We start from the raw sequence: 17,579 nt of genomic DNA on the forward strand, positions 1-17,579 counted from the left end.
ATTGGTGTGTTTAGTCCATTTACATTCAGTGTAATTATGTATAGGTATGAATTTAGTGCTATCATTTTGATGTCTTTTTTTGTGTGTCGTTGACAATTTCTTTTTCTCAATTCATGTTTTGTGCTCAGTAGATTATCTTTATACATTGTCTTTTCCTCATATTCATTGTTGATTTTCTTTCTGCTGAGTCTTATTTTTTTCTTGTATTTTATTTTGATGTGTAGAATAGTTTGTCCTTTGTGGTTATCTTAATATTTAATTTACCCCTATTTTTCTAAATTTAAACCTAACTTTTATTTCTTTGTATTGCCTTGTCTTCCTTTCCATATGAAAGATCTATGACCACATTTCTTAGCCCCCTTTATTGTTTTAATGTTATCTTCTTTTACATAATAACATTGCTGTTTCCCAGTTTTGAGCGTTTTTTTTTTTTTTAAATCTTGATTTATTTTTGTGATTTCCCTGTCTGGGTTGACATCTGATTGCTCTGTCCAGTGTTCTAGTCTTGGGTTGATACCTGATATTATTGATTTCCTAGCCAAAGAACTCCCTTTAGTATTTCTTGTAGTTTTGGTTTGGTTTTTATGCATTCCCTAAACTTCTGTTTTTCTGGACCTGTCCTAATTTCACCTTCATATTTGAAAGACAGTTTTGCTGGATACATGATTCTTGGCTGGCAATTTTTTTCCATCAATGCTTTATATAAGTCATCCCGTTGCCTTCTGATCTGCATGGTTTTTGCCAAGTAGTCTGAGCTTGTTCTTATTGACTCTCCTTTGTAGGTGATTTTTTGTTTATCCCTAGCTGCTCTTAAAATTCTCTATCTTTGGTTTTGGCAAGTTTGATTATAATATGTCTTAGTGACTTTCTTTTAACATCTACCTTATGTGGAGTTCGAGGAGCATCTTGGATAGATATCTTCTCATCTTTCATGATGTCAGGGATGTTTTCTGCCAACAAATCTTCAACAATTCTCTCTGTATTTTCTGTTATCCCTTCCTTTTCCGATACTCCAATCACTCATAGGGTATTTCTCTTGATACAGTCCCACAAGGTTCTTAAGGTTTCCTCATTTTTTAAAAATCCTTTTATCTGACTTTTCTTCCAGTAAATTGGTGTCAAGTGCTTTATCTTCAAGTTCAAAAATTCTGCCTTCCACTTGCTCAGTTCTGCCCCTCTGACTTTCTGTTGTCTAATTCTGTAATTTTATAGTTAATCTTCTGAATTTCTGATTGCTGTCTGTTTATGGATTTTCCAGCTGATTAAATTTTTCATTATGTTCCTGAATTATCTTTTTAATTTCTTCAACTGCTTTATCTGTGTGTTCCTTTGCTTGTCCTGCACATTGCCTGATTTCCTTCCTCATGTCTTGAAGGGTTCTGTATATTAATTTTTTGTATTCTGCATCCGGTAATTCCAGGAAGGCAATTTCATCTAGAAGATCCCTTGGTTCTTTGTTTTGAGAGTTTGTTGAGGTGATCATGGTCTGTTTCTTTACGTGACTTGATATTGACTGTTGTCTCTGAGCCACCTATTAAGTTATTGTATTAGTTTATTTCACGTTTGCTTACTGTATCATACGTTCTTGCTTTGTTTTATTTTGATATGCCCAAATGGGTTGCTTGAGTGAGCTAGCTTGATTATTTTCACCTTCAGAGCTCTGGTGTCCTGTTCCCAGATGGCTAGAACTATTATCAGGTATATCAGTCTAGGAGTCCATTCACTTTTCTTGTATGAATTCAGCTCAGGTGTCCATGTAGCTGATCATTAAGTGTGTGGTACAGGCTCTGTCCTACAGTATTAGAGGTGCAGGGGTGATTGGTATAGGTACCGTTATCTGGTTGCAGCAGGGGGTCATGCTCTCAACAAGGCAAGTTGCTGAGAATTGTCCCCCAAGTGTCTCTGAGGAAAGCATGTCCTTCTTCCCTAGAGCATACAGGTGGGTGAGTTCTGCAGACAGACCATGGGGACCCTATGTTTTTGGTTGTAAGGACTTGGAGGTACCAGTTATCCTTGGACCCCTGTAGCGGGTGGCTGGGTGACCTGAGTGGAGCCACCAGTCCTTAGGCACCTGATGTGGGTAGGTGAGGACCCTGTTTAATAGGCAATGCATGTCAAACATCAAAAACCCACCTCTCCACCACATAGCTGAAACAGTTGTAGTCTGCCAACAGGGGCCTATTCCCATGAAATAGGCCCACACAGGTCCAAGCAGGGGGGGAAAGGTACTCAAAGTCCATGGACTGTTTATGCCTGGGCAGGAGCCGGTTCTGTCCTGAGCTCCCCAGGTTAGTGGAGCTGGCAAATTATCTTTTCCCCCAATTGAGAATTTATTCCTTCTCCAAACCTGGGAGGATGGCTCTAGGTGCTCAACAGGGCCTATCTCAGGCCCAGGAAAATCAACAGCCACTGAAGCTGGCTTGGGGGTGAGGGGCACAGTAAAATATACACAAGTACTTAGCTTTTGCTGAAAGCGCCGTTCTTTTCTGGTTCCAGAGGTGTGAGTAGGCTCTGTGGCTGGCTGCTTCTCCCTGAGGAAAACTGCATCCAAATGTTAGTGTCAGCCTGCCACAGTTGCTCCTGGGAATGGTGCCTGAGGGCTCCTAGCAATTCAGGTCCGTTAACTCCTCTCCACTTCTGAACCGTCTCTTCCTCCCCCGTCACTCAGTTCGTTTTCTAACTTTGCCTATGATGTTTAGGGCTCCTAGCTTGTCATAAATATACTCATTTTGCTTGTTTTTTTTGGGTCTTTGTTGTAAGAGGCCTCTCCAGAAGCATCTGTCTATTCTACCATCTTGGCCCCACCTCTTTTTTGGTAAATCTTTTGATAAACAAAAGTTTTTAATTTTTATGAAGTCCCATTTATTTTGTATTTTGCTCCTTTTACTTTTGTTATTACATTAGGTAATCCATTGTTGAAATCTAGGCCTGACAGTGCTGCCTGTGCTTATCTTCTAATAATTTCTGCACGTGGAAATCCAATTTTCCCAGCAGTATGTCTTGAAGAAACTCCTCTTTCCTCATAGAATGGACTTAGCACCTGTGTCAAAAGTAAGTTGACCATAAATGTGTGGGTTTATTTCTAGACTCTCAATCCTATTTCGTTGGTCTATGTGTCTACTATTATACCAGTACCAGGCTGTTTTGATATCTGTAGCTGTACAATACATTTTAAAATCAGGAAGTGTGAGTCCTCCTACTTTGTTCTTCGCTTTCGGCATTGCTTTAGCTATTTGAGGCCTTTGTCATTCCATATAGTTGAGGATTGGTTTTTCTATTATTATAAAGAAGGCTTTTGGAATTTTGATCAGGATTGTGTTGAATCTACAGATCGCTTTGGGTAGTTTGACATCTTAACACTATTAAGTCCTCCAATCCTTGATTGTGGAAGATCTCTCCGTTTATTTAAGTCTTCTTTAATTTCTTTCGCCAGTATTTTATAATGTTCATTATATAAGTCCTTCATGTCCCTGGTTAGGTTTATTCCTAGGTATTTTATTATCATAGATGCTGTTGTAAATGGAATTGTTTCCAAATTTCCCTTTCAGAGTTTTCATTGCTGGTGTATAGAAACTCAACTGATTTTTGATTGTTGATTTTATACCCTGCAACTTTGCTAAATTCCTCTATTAGCTCCAGAAGTTTCCCTGTCAATTCTGGGATTTTCTATACATAGAATCATATTATCCACAAATAGAGATAATTTTACTTCTTCTTTTCCAATCTGGATGCCTTTTATTTCTTTTTCTTGTCTTACTGTTCTGGCTAGGACTTCTAATACAATATTGAATATAAATGGGGAGAGTGGGTACCCTTGTCTTAGTCCTGATTTCAATGGGGAAGCTCTCAGTCTTTCTCCATTAAGTATAATGTTGGCTGTCGGCTTTTCATATATGCTCTGAATCATATTGAGGAATTTCCTTTCTATTCCAATCTTTTTTACGGTTTTCATCAAGCACGTTGTATTTTATCAAATGCTTTTTCTGCATCCATGGAGATGACCATATGGTTCTTTTCTTTTGTTCTTCTGAAGTGGTGTATTACACTGATTGATTTTCTAATGTTGAGCCATTCCTGCATTCCTAGAATAAATCCTATTTGGTCATGGTATATGACTCTTCTAATATGCTTTTGGATTCTGTTTGCTAGTACTTTGTTCAGTATTTTAGTATCTATATTCATAAGAAATATTGGCCTGTAGCTTTCTTTCCTTGTTGTGTTTTTGTCTAGCTTTGATATCAGGGCTATGTTTGCTTCATAAAATTAATTAGGGAGTATTCCTTCCTTCTCTATCTTTTGGAAGAATTTAAACAGTATTGGAGTCAATTCTCCTCTAAATGTTCAGGAGAATTCCCCAGTGAGGCCATCCAGTCCAGGAATTTTTCTTTTTTGGGAGGTTTTTGATCACTAATTCAATCTCTTCACTTGTTATTGGTCTGTTGAGACTTCCTATTTCCTCTTCAGTCAGTTTGGGTGGGTTGTGTGCTTCTAAGGATCTGTCCATTTCATCTATGTTATCCAGTTTGCTCCCATATAATTAATTGTTCATAATATTCTGTCATAATTCTCTTTACTTCTCTCAGGTCAGTTGTAATGTCCCATCTTTCAGTTTTTATTTTGATTATATGCATCTTTGTTAGTCTAGGCAAAGGCTTATCAATTTTATTGATCTTTTGAAAGAACCTACTTCTGGATTTACTGATTCTCTTTATTGTTCTTGTTTTCAATTTTATTTATTTCTGCTTTGGTTGTGGTTATTTCCTTTCTTATGGTAAGTTTATGCTGAATTTACTCTTCTCTCTAGTTCCTGGAGTTATCAAGTTAGGCTGTTGATTTGAGATCTTCTTTTTTGTTTTATGTAGTCATTTGTTGCTCTATGTTTCCCTCTGAGTACTGCCTTCGCTGCATCCCATAAATTTTGGTATGCTGTGCTTTCATTATCATTTGATTCTAAGAAATTTGTGATTTCTCTTTTGATTTCTTCCTTGACCCATTGGTAGTTTAATAGTGTGTTGTTTAATTTCCATATGTTTGTGTATTTTCCAGGTTTTTTTCTGTTATTGTATTTCTAGCTTCACTCCATTGTGGTCAGAGGAAATATTTTGTATGATTTCAATCTTTTTAAATTTATCAAGAATTGCTTTGTGATCTAAATGTGGTCTATCCTAGAGAATGATCCGTGTGCACTGGAGTAGAATGTATATTGTGCTTTTTTTCAGTGGAGTGTTTTATCTATGTCTGTTAAGTCTAGTTGGTTTATAGTTTCATTCAGGTCCTCTGTTTCCTTGCTGATATTATTTCTAGATGTTCTGTCCAATATTGAAAGTGCTGTATTGAACTCTCCAATTATTATTGTAGTGCTATCTATTTCTCGTTTCAATTCTATCAGTGTTTGCTTTATATATTTACAGGCCCCTGTGTTGGATGCATATATGATTGTTAAATCTTGATTAACTGACCCTTTATCACTTTATAATGTCCACCTTTATCTCTTTGACAGATTTTGTCTTAAAGTTTACTTTGTTATTAAGATTGCCACCCCAGCTCTCTTTTGGTTAATAGTTGCATGGAATATTTTTTTCCTTCCTTTCAAACTATTTAGTGCCCTTGGGTTTGAGGTGTGTCTCTTGTAAATATACTTGGATAGAGTTTTTTTAATCCATTTGCCACTCTCTGCCTTTTGACTGGAGCATTTAGTCTATTTTCATTCACTGTAATTACTGATAAGAAGTGACTTACTTCTGCCGTTTTGTTATTTTTTTGTGTGTTTTAAGTCTTCTTTGTTTTTGCCCTTTAGTACTGCTTGCTTTTGTGTTTTGTTGGTTTATTGGAGTAAGCCTTTTTGGTTCCCTTCTCCTTCCCTTTTGTGTATGTTTTTAAAATATATTTTCTTAATGGTTACCATGAATATCACATTTAATGCTTGTATTTGTAATATAACCAAATAATATAACCAAAGACAAGCCCATTGCAGTCGAGTTGATTTTGACTCACAATGACCCTATAGGACAGAGTAGAACTGCCCCCATAGGGTTTCCAAATAGCAGCTGGTGGATTCAAACTGCTGACCCTTTGGTTAGCAGCTGTAGCTCGCCATAGCTCTTGACCACTGCACCACCAGGGTTTCCATTTATAACATCACCCGTTGCCATCGAGTCGATTCTGTTAGGAGGTAAATCCCTTCCTTGGTAATACATCACAGTTGGAAATGGAGGTATTTCCTTTTTTCCTGCACCTTCAGTTTTTTCCTTCTAGATTCAATTGTCTTTAATTATGTTCTTGTTTTAGTTACTTTTGCATTTCCTGTACTAGGTTTTATTGATTTATTTTTGTTTGGATGAGTTTTTACTCTGGTAAAATATGTTTGTTTATATTTTACCAGAGTGGCATGCTCTCCAAATATCTGAAAATATCTTTATTAGGCTACAATTCTTGAATGATAGTATAAAACCAAAACCAAACCTGTTGTCATGCAGTCGATTCCAACGCATAGTGACTCTATAGGACAGAGTAGAACTACCCCACAGAGTTTCAAAGGAGCGCCTGGCAGTTTTGAACTGCCGACCCTTTGGTTAGCAGTCATAGCACTTAACCACTATGCCACCAGGGTTTCTGAATGATAGTGTAGGAGAGTATAAATTCTAGGATTTCAGCTATTTTCTGTCTGTAATTTAAACCATTTTATTCCATGAAATTCTGACATTAATTGTTGCTAATGAGATGTCTGTTGTAAGTCTAATTATTTTCTCTCTTATATAAGAGTAGTCTGTCTTTCAGTTGCTCATGAAAATAGTTTTTCTTTGTTTTCATGTTGTACTGTTTCACTTGCAAAGAACGGGAATTCCAGAACACTTAATTGTGCTCACGAGGAACCTTTACATAGATCAAGAGGCAGTTGTTCGGACAGAACAAGGGGATACTGATTGGTTTCAGGTCAGGAAAGGTGTGCGTCAGGGTTGTATTCTTTCACCATACCTATTCAATCTGTATGCTGAGCAAATAATACAAGAAGCTGGACTATATGAAGAAGAACGGGGCATCAGGATTGGAGGAAGACTCATTAACAACCTGCGTTATGCAGATGACACAACCTTGCTTGCTGAAAGTGAAGACGACTTGAAGCACTTACTAATGAAGATCAAAGACCACAGCCTTCAGTATGGATTACACCTCAACATAAAGAAAATAAAAATCCTCACAACTGGACCAATGAGCAACATCATGATAAATGGAGAAAAGACTGAAGTTGTCAAGGATTTCATTTTACTTGGATCCACAATCAACAGCCATGGAAGCAGCAGTCAAGAAATCAAAAGATGCATTGCATTGGGCAAATCTGCTGCAAAGGACCTCTTCAAAGTGTTGAAGAGCAAAGATGTCACCCTGAAGACTAAGGTGTGCCTGACCCAAGCCATGGTATTTTCAATCGCATCATATGCATGTGAAAGCTGGACAATGAATAAGGAAGACCGAAGAAGAGTTGTCGCCTTTGAATTGTGGTGTTGGCAAAGAATATTGAATATACCATGGACTGCCAAAAGAACGAACAAATTTGTCCTGGAAGAAGTGTGGCCAGAATAGTCCTTAGCGGCAAGGATAGCGAGACTGCGTCTTAAATACTTTGGACATGTTGTCAGGAGGGATCAGTCCCTGGAGAAGGACATTATGCTTGGCAGAGTACAGGGTCAGCGGAAAAGAGGAAGAACCTTAATGAGGTGGATTGACACAGTGGCTGCGACAATGAGCTCAAGCATAACAATGATTGTCAGGATGGTGCAGGACTGGGTAGTGTTTCGTTCTGTTGTGCATAGGATCGCTATGAGTCGGAACCAACTCGACGGCACCTAACAACAACAACAACAACAGTTTCACTACCATATATCTAAATGTAGATTTGATTTTATTTATTTTGTTTAGGATAAATCATTTTCTTTAAGGGATTCTTGTTTTTCTTCAATATTTTAAAATGCCAACCAAAAAGAACAAATCAGAATACAGAAAATACGTGTTTTTGCACAAGACATTATGTGTACAGATTGGCAGATAAAACAAACAAACAAACCTATTGTTGTTGAGTTGATTCTGATTCATAGTAACCCTACAGGACAGAGTAGAATTGCCCCATAGGGCTTCCAAGGAGTGTATAGTGGATTCAAACTGTTGACTTTTGGTTAGCAGCCAAGCTCTTAACCACTGTGCCACCAGGGCTTTGATGAGTAAATACAGTATGTTAATATTTCAAAATTTAAATTAAAAAAACCCTGAATTGGGTTACGTGTATATTAAAAATAAGCTGCTGTCAATTCTGATGAACTCATGGTGACCTCATGTATGTCAGAGTTGAACTGTGCTCCATAGGGTTTCCAGTGGCTGATTTTTCAGAAGTAGAAAACCCTTTCTTCTGAGGCACCTCTGGGTAGACTTGAACCGCTAATCTTTTGGTAAGCATCTAAGCACATCAACCATTTGCACCATCCAGAGATTCCAGGTGTAAGTTAGAGGGTATACAAATAAGAATTATTTTTAGGTCCTGTGTATCCTACTTCACTATCGATCCTGATATTTTATTTACTCTTACTTGGCTGTAAGTTAATCATCAAAAGAGAAAGATTTTAAATATCTTTTCTCTAAACTATGAGTCCACTCTATGAACTACTACCCATTTCTATCTATATTATTTGGTACCTCAATAGAGTTCACATTTTCCACATGAAAATAAAATTTTTTTTTAATTTTTATTTATTTTTTTTCACATAGCTATTAAAAATTTACATAATTTACTCTATTTGGTATATACACAGGCAGTCTTCAAACCAAATTCCATTCCTAAGTCTGCCTTTAAGCTAAATTTGTATGTAAGTCAAAACAGTTAGGTACGGCTCGTATATAACAACAGTTAATCAAGTGTTTGTATATGGTATATATATGACATCAAGGACATAATAAACGAAGAAAGCAAAAAGTCATTAAAAAGACAAGAAAAAAAGAAAAGACTAAAATGGATGTCAGAAGAAACTCTGAAACTTGCTCTTGAATAAACAACAGCTAAAGAGAATGGAAAGATACAGTATAAGAGCTGAACAGGAGATTTCAAAGGGCAGCTTGAGAAGAGAAAGTCAAGTATTATAATGACATGTGCAAAGACCTGGATTTAGAAAGCTCAAAGGGAAGAACATGCTTGGCATTTCTCAAACTGAATGAACTGAAGAAAAAATTCAAGCTTCGAGTTGTAATACTGAAGGATTCTATGGGCGCGATATTGAATGATGCAGGAGGCATTAAAAGAAGATGGAAGGAATACAAAGAGTCACTGTACCAAAAAGAACTGGTCACTTTTCAACCATTTGAGGAGGTAGCACATGATCAAGAACCAATGGTACTGAAGGAAGAAGTCCAAGCTGCACTGAAGGCACTGGCAAAAAACAAGGCTCCAGGAATTGACGGAATACCAGTTGAGGTGTTTCAACACACAGATGCAATGCTGGAAGCTCTCATTTGTCTATGCCAAGAAATTTGGAAAACAGCTACCTGACCAACTGACAGGAAGAGATCCATATTTGTACTCATTCCAAAGAAAGGTGATCTAACAGAATGTGGAAGTTATCAAACAATATCATTAACATTACACATAAGTAAAATTTTGCTGAAGACAATTCAAAAATGATTACAGTAGTACATTGACAGGGAAATGCCAGAAAGCCGAGCTAGATTCAGAAGAGGACATGGATGAGGGACATCACTGCTGATGTCAGATGGATCTTGGCTGAAAGAAGAGAACACCAGAAAGAATGCAAAGACACTCAACTATGTGGATTATAACAAATTAGGGTAACACTGAGAAGAATGGGAACTCCAGAACACTTAATTTTGCTCATAAGGAAACTATATATAGTTTGAACATTTAAACAGAACAAGGGTATACTGCATGGTTTAAAATAAGGAAGGTGTGTGTCAGGGTTGTATCCTTTCACCATACTTATCCAATCTGTATTTTTGAGCAAACAATCTGAGAAACTGGACTATATAAAGAGGAACACAGCATCAGGATTGGAGGAAGACTCATTAATGACCTGCAACATGCAGATGACTCATCTTTGCTTGTTGAAAGTGAAGAGGACTTAAAGCGCTGATGAAGACCAAAGAGTACAGCCTCCAGTATAGATTATACCTCAATATAAAGAAAACAAAAAAATCCCCACAACTGGACCAACAAGCAAACTCATGATAAATGGAGAAAATGCTGAAGTTGTCCAGGATTTCATCTTACTTGGATCCACAATCAACACCCATGGAAGCAGCAGTCAAGAAATCAAAGAACATATTACATTGGGCAAATCTGCTGCAAAAGCCCTCTCTGAAGTGTTAAAAAGCAAAGATGTCACTTTGAAGACTAAGGTACCCATGACCCAAGTCACGGTATTTTTAATCGCCTTATATGCATGTGAAAGGTGGACAATTAATAAGGAAGACTAAAGGAGAATTGTTGCCTTTGAATTATGGTGTTGATAAATATTGAATATACAATGGACTGCCAGAAGAGCAAATAACTCTGTCTTGGAAGAAGTATAGCCAGAATGCTCCTTAGAAGTGAGGATGGTGAGATCTCATCTCATGTACTCTGAACATGTTATCGGGGCGACCCATCCCTGCAGAATATATCATGCTTGGTATAGGAGAGAGTCAGGGAAAGAGAAGAAGACCCCCAGGGAGATGAATAACACCGTGACTGCACAATAGGCTCAAGCATAGCAACGACTGTGAGGATGGTGCAGGCCCACTGCAGCATTTTGTTCTGTTGCACACAGGGTCGCTATGAGTCAGAACCAATTGCACGGGCGCCTCACAACAACATACCTTTATATGTATAAAAAAAATTAAAGAAACACTTCCAGATACACTAGAACATTTTAACATGGTAATGCAATAATAACATTTGATGCCCCTGGCATAGTAGTTCCTAACTGTTATTATGAACCATTGTATGTACCTTCTCTATAGCTGAAGAGCTACCTAGTGGGCAAACGTTACCCAAAATACTCAGAAGATTCTGTTCTGTAATGTCTTTGAGACCAATCAGATACTTTATTGTAAACCCTGAACTAAAAAATCTTTGTTGTACCTCTAGGCAGCATTTCTGCTGGGTTTTGAACCCTCCTCAGCAAAGGCAGGGAGGGTTGGGGGCGTGAGTAGGATGGTGCTGGGACCAAAAGGACAATTCCACCACCTTCTCAGCAGGCCTGTCGATTCCTCACACCAACTATTAGGTCCCTGCCTCGGGGTGCAAGGGAGAAAGTGCCACAAAGGATTGCTAAAAGGGAGCCTAAGGGTTGGGAAGAGGACGCTTAAGGAAACCCAGGTTCAATGTTCCCCACAAACCCTTGGAAACCATATGGACATACAGAGGCAGGAATCTAAGACTGCCCACCCCCGCTCCTTCCAGCCTCCAAAGGCCAAGAACCACTGCAATAGTGAAATCTCACAGAAGCCCAGAGAGGTGCTGCAGTGCCCCCGGGCTGCACAGCATGGAGGGCCCCGCGGGATGGGGCGGGGCTGAGTTGGGTAAGGGGGCACCGCGGTGGCCCAGCTGTGTGCCTAGCCCAGCGCACTGACCGGTTATACTTAGAGAACACGTAGAGCGCAGCGACTGAGTCCTGGCCACCACCACCTGCAGGTACATGGTGTTTGGGCCCTTGGGCTCCCATAAAGGGCCTTGATTCTCCCATGTGCGCGGGTGCTGCAGCAGGTTTTTGGGCTGCCGCTGGCGGTGGGCAGGCCCAATGGACATAGTGGCCCAGCCTTGGAGCCGAGCGCCCACAGGCACGCACCTCCCTCGGAGCTGGGAAAGGTCCGCCTCTGCGTCTTTGGCGCCCCAAGCACCACAGCTCCCCTCTGTGGGGCGGACCTGGCCAATCAGCACATCGCGCATGGAGCAGCCCGCCTATGGGAGGCTGCGCATCTGATGACTGGTCAATCGGCGGCAGCCAATGAGAGAAGGAAGGCTAGAGCATCTTCAAACGCCTGCCACTCTGTCCTTTTCCTGCTTTCTCCCAGTCAGTTTTTTCCGAATAGGTTTTATGGGGAATGGTTTGTAACTAGAGTTGTATAGGTTAGTTGGACGCTTGTAACCCGGTACTGCGTGTGTGTGTGCGTGTGTGTGTATACATACATATATATACTATATATATACATATATATGTATTCGTATATATGCATGTGTATATATATTTGGAGCCCTGATGGCTCAGTGGTTAAGAGCCACAGCTGCTAACCAAATGTGGGCAGTTCGAATCCACAGCCACTCCTTGGAAACCCTATGGGGCAGTTCTACTCTGTCCTATAGGGTCGCAATGAGTCCGAATAGACTTGTCGGCAACATGTTATATACATGTGCATATATATATGCACTTAAATAATGCTTTACACTTTCTTTCTTTATGTATTTATTAAGATAGTTTAGTACTAGTATCCTAAAAGTTCCCATTACACAGTAAATGTTATATTATTGAGACTCTGAGAAAAACCTGGAAAGAGCATAGTCCAAGTCGAGAAAACTTTCATGTAAAAGTTAGGGAGACTTGTTCCACCCTCAGCGTAGCAGCCAGCTTCAACACTAGACTGTTTACCTAGTGTTTCATTTATACAGTGGGTGCAGTTGTTTTCCGTTATTCACAGTTTTGACTGAATCCACGAAAAGAAGCATGTGGAAGTATTTTACAAATAAAAAGATTTATAGCGATCAAGAGTGATAAGCCCTACAAATGAAAAGCTTGTTAGTGAGCAAGATGCAGGAATTGAAAAACATAAGGTGAGAATACGTTGAGAATAAAAAACAAGATGATAGGACAAAAAGGCTAATGGAAGACCTAATAAAGAGTTGTAATAAATTGAATATATAATAGAAGTTTGGAAAAAAAATCGGAGACTTTCAGGCACAAAAGTGATGCTGTGGCTGTGGAAAAACTAATCAGATAATTGAGGAAATATAAAAACTCTCCAAGAGTGTAGACATAAAGGACAAAGATGAAATTGAAGAGAGAATGAGTGATAAGTGTGTAGGACACAGATGCAAAAGCCGACCTTCAATCTTTGTATGTTTGAAAAAGAGACTGGAACAAAGCAGTAGAGAAAATAATGAGAAATACAACAAACAGTGACATTATTTAGCTGAAAAAAGGCCTGGGTATGTAAAATTAAAGGGTTCACCATGTTACAGACAAAATCAATACAAGGGGCCCTGCTTACAAACAGACCAAGGACAAATTTTAAGACACTGTATATAAAAAAAAATTTCACAGGTATTGTGATTAACCATATACTGGATTCTATCTAGATTATTTGCATACTTAATTTCAGTTTTTCCTTAAAACTTCTCTATGCTATATGTATTGTTATTACTCCCACTTTTCATATGAGGAAAGTGATGTTTACAGAGAATAGTATATCTAAGTTCTCCTAGTATTTAAGTGGCAGTGGCAGGATTTGAACCAAGTCATTGATCCCTGGTCTTAGCCACTAAACTATACAGATTCTCCATGTACTTAAAAATAAGTTCAGAAAAAATCCTCAACAAAATACTATCAAACCAAATCCAGCAGCATATAAATAGATTTATACACTGTGACCAAATGGGATTTTATCCCAGGGGTACATGGTTGATTAAACATACAAAATCAGTCAACAGAATATACTATATTAATACAATAAAGGGAAAATGCATGTGACCATCTAAATCAGTGCAGAAAAAGCACTTGACAAGATCCAACACCCTTCCATGATTTAAAAAAACAAAAACAAACTTCCTCAACCTGATAAAGATCTTCTATGAAAGAAGGACATCTTCTATGGAGAAGGACATCATGCTTGATAGATAGTCTGTGAAAAAGAGGAAGACCCTCAAAGAGATGGATTGACAAAGTGGCTACAACAATGGGCTCAAGCATAACAACAGTTGTGAAGATGGCGAAGGCCCGGGTGGTGTTTTGTTTTGTTGTAGATAGAGATGCTAGGAGTTGGAATCGATTTGACGGCACCTAAAAAAGTGTTTTTTCACTTTTTTTAACAATACCACCAATGAAAAACCTATTCTTTACATCATACTCCATGGTGAAATACTGAAAGCTTTCACCCCAATATCCTGAACTAATAAAGGATATCTGCTCTTGCCACTTCTATTCAACATTGTAATGAAGTTCCAGGTAGAGCAATTAGGCAAGAAAAGCATAAAAGGTATCCAGATTGGAAAGGAAGAAGTAAAACTTTATTCACAGATGACATGATCTTTTTTGTAGAAAACCCTAAAGAATCCACATACACACACAAAAAAATCCTATTAGACCAAATAAATAAGATCAGCAAGGTTTTAGGATACATGATCAATATATAAAAATTAGTTGTATTTATATGCACTAGGAACAAATAATCCAAAAATGAAATTAAGAAATCCATTTCATTTACAATAGTATAAAATACTTAGAAATAAACCCAACAAATGTAGTACAAGACTTGTGCAATGAATACTACAAAACAATGGTGAAAGAAATTTAAAAAGACCAAACAAATGGAAAGATACCCCATGTTCCTGGATTGGAATGACTTAATATTGTTAACATGGCAAAATTCCCTGAATTGATCTACAGATTTAATGGGATACCTATGAAAATTCCAACAGTCTTTCTTATAGAAATAGACAAGCTGATACAAAATAATCATTTGAAATTACAAATGGTTCTAAATAGCCAAAATAATCTTGAAAAAGAACAAAATAGGAGGACTCACATTTCCCAGTTCCAAAACCTATTAAAAAGCTGCAGTAATCAAGACAGCATGATACTTACATAAGGATAGATGTATAGCTCAATGCAGTAGAATAGAGTCCAGAAGTAAATCCTTACATGTATGGTCAACTGATTTTTCACAATGGTTCCAAGATGATTCAGTGGGGAAAGAATATCTTTTCAGCAAATGCTGCCAAAACAACTGGATATCTACAAGCAAAAAAATGAATTTGGAGTTCTATCTCACACAAAACACAAAAATCAACTCAAAATGAATCAAAGATCTCAATGTTTGAACTAAAACTATAACATTCTTAGCAGACAACATAGGTGTAAGTCTTTGTGACCCTGGATTAAGTAGTAGTTTCTTAGACATAACACCAAAAGCATAGCCACGAAAGCGAAAAATAGATGGACTTCATCAAAATTAAAAACTTTTGCATATCAAGAAAGTGAAATCAATCAAGAAAGCAAAAATAACAACTCAAAGGGTGGGAAAAATATTTGCAAATTATATGTCTGATAAGAGTCTATTATACAAAATATGTAAAGAATTCTTACAATTCAACAATAAAAAGAAAAATAACCCAACTTGAAATATGGGTAAAGGATTGAATAGATATTCCTCCAAATAAAATACACAGATAGCAACAAATAGAGGAAAAGAAGCTCAATATCATTAGGAAAATGCAAGCCAAAACCACAATGAAACACTATTGCACACCCACTTGTATAGCAATAATAATAGTTGCTGAAAATAGCAAGTGTTGGTGAGGATGTGGGATATTGGAATCCTCATAAGTTTCTGGTCGGAATGTAAAATGATGCAGCTGCTGTGGAAAACATTTTGGTAGTTCTTGAAAATTTAAACATAGAGTTAGCATATGCTCCGGAAATTGCACTCCTAGATATATGCCCAAATCATTGAAAACATACGTTTATACAAAAACTTGTACATGAATGTTCACAACAACATTAGATACAATAGTCAAAAACAGAAACAACCAATGCTCATCAAATCATGAATGAATAAACAAAGTGTGACATATCCATGCCATGGATTATTATATGACCATAAAAAGGAATGAATCCTGAGAATTGCTACAACATGGTTGAACTTTAAAAACATTATGCTTAGTGAAAGAAGCCAGACAAAGAAGACCACATATTGCATGATTCCATTTATATGAAATGTCCAGAAATGGCAAACCCATATTGATTGTTCTGTGCCTTCCACTCAGTTCCAACTCATAACCGCCCTATATGACAGAGTAGAACTGTCCCATAGGGTTTCTTAGGCTGTAATTTTTATGGGAGCAGATCACTAGGCCTTTTCTCCTACAGAGCCACTGGTGGGTTTGAACCCCCTACCTTTTGGTTAGCAGCTGAGTGCTTAACCATTGCACTACCAGGGTTCTGTGGCAAATCCATAGGGGCAGAGAATAGATGAGTGGTTGCCAAGGGATGGGGGAGGAAGAAATGGAGAGTAATTGCTAATAAGTGCAGGTTTTTTTGGGGGAATGACAGAAATATTCTGGAAATACATAGTGGTGATTGTCGCACATTCTTGTGAATATATTAAAAACCGCTGGATTGTACACCTGAAAATGGTGAATTTTATGATATATAAATTATATCTCAATAAAAAATGAATATCCCCAAAAAATCAGCTCAGACCAATCTGACTCAAATTTCTCTGTTGAAATGTTAAAAGTCAGGAAAAACATTTGCCAAACATTGAGGGGAAAGTTTTTTTTTTTTTTAATAATTTTTATTGTGCTTTAAGTGAAAGTTTACAAATCAAGTCAGTCTCTCACATAAAAAACTTATATACACCTTGCTTGCTATACACTCCCAGTTACTTTCCCCCTGAGACAGCCCACTCTCTCCCTCCACTCTCTCTTTTCGTGTCCATTTCGTCAGCTTCTAACCCCCTCTACCCTCTCATCTCCCCTCCAGGCAGGAGATGCCAACATACTCTCAAGTGTCCACCCGATCCAAGAAGCTCACTCCTCACCAGCATCCCTCTCCAACCCATTGTCCAGTCCAATCCATGTCTGAAGAGTTGGCTTTGGGAATGGTTCCAGTCCTGGGCCAACAGAAGGTCTGGGGGCCATGACCACCGGGGTCCTTCCAGTCTCAGTCAGACCATTAAGTCTGGTCTTTTTATGACAATTTGGGATCTGCATCCCACTGCTCTCCTGCTCCCTCAGGGATTCTCTGTTGTGTTCCCTGTCAGGGCAGTCATTGGTTGTAGCCGGGCACCATCTAGTTCTTCTGGTCTCAGGCTGATGTAGTCTCTGGTTCCTGTGGCCCTTTCTGTCTCTTGGGCTCATAATTACCTTGTGTCCTTGGTGTTCTTCATTCCCCTTTGGTCCAGGTGGGTTGAGACCAATTGATGCATCTTAGATGGCTGCTTGCTAGCATTTAGGACCCCACACAGCACTCTTCAAAGTGGGATGCAGAATGTTTTCTTAATAGATTTTATTATGCCAATTGACTTAGATGTCCCCTGAAATCATGGTCCCCAAACCCCTACCCCTGCTACACTGGCCTTCGAAGCATTCAGTTTATTCAGGAAACTTCTTTGCTTTTGGCTTAGTCCAGTTGTGCTGACCTCCCCTGTATTGTGTGTTGTCTTTCCCTTCACCTAAAGTAGTTCTTATCTACCAACTAATTAGTGAATACCCCCTCCTACCCTCCCACCCTCCCACCCTCCCACCTCTCGTAACCACAAAAGAATGTTTTCTTCTCAGTTTAAACTATTTCTCAAGTTCTTATAATAGTGGTCTTATACAATATTTG

The sequence above is a fragment of the Loxodonta africana genome, chromosome 1, assembly GCF_030014295.1.
Source record: "Loxodonta africana isolate mLoxAfr1 chromosome 1, mLoxAfr1.hap2, whole genome shotgun sequence".
Classification (NCBI taxonomy): Eukaryota; Metazoa; Chordata; class Mammalia; order Proboscidea; family Elephantidae; genus Loxodonta; species Loxodonta africana.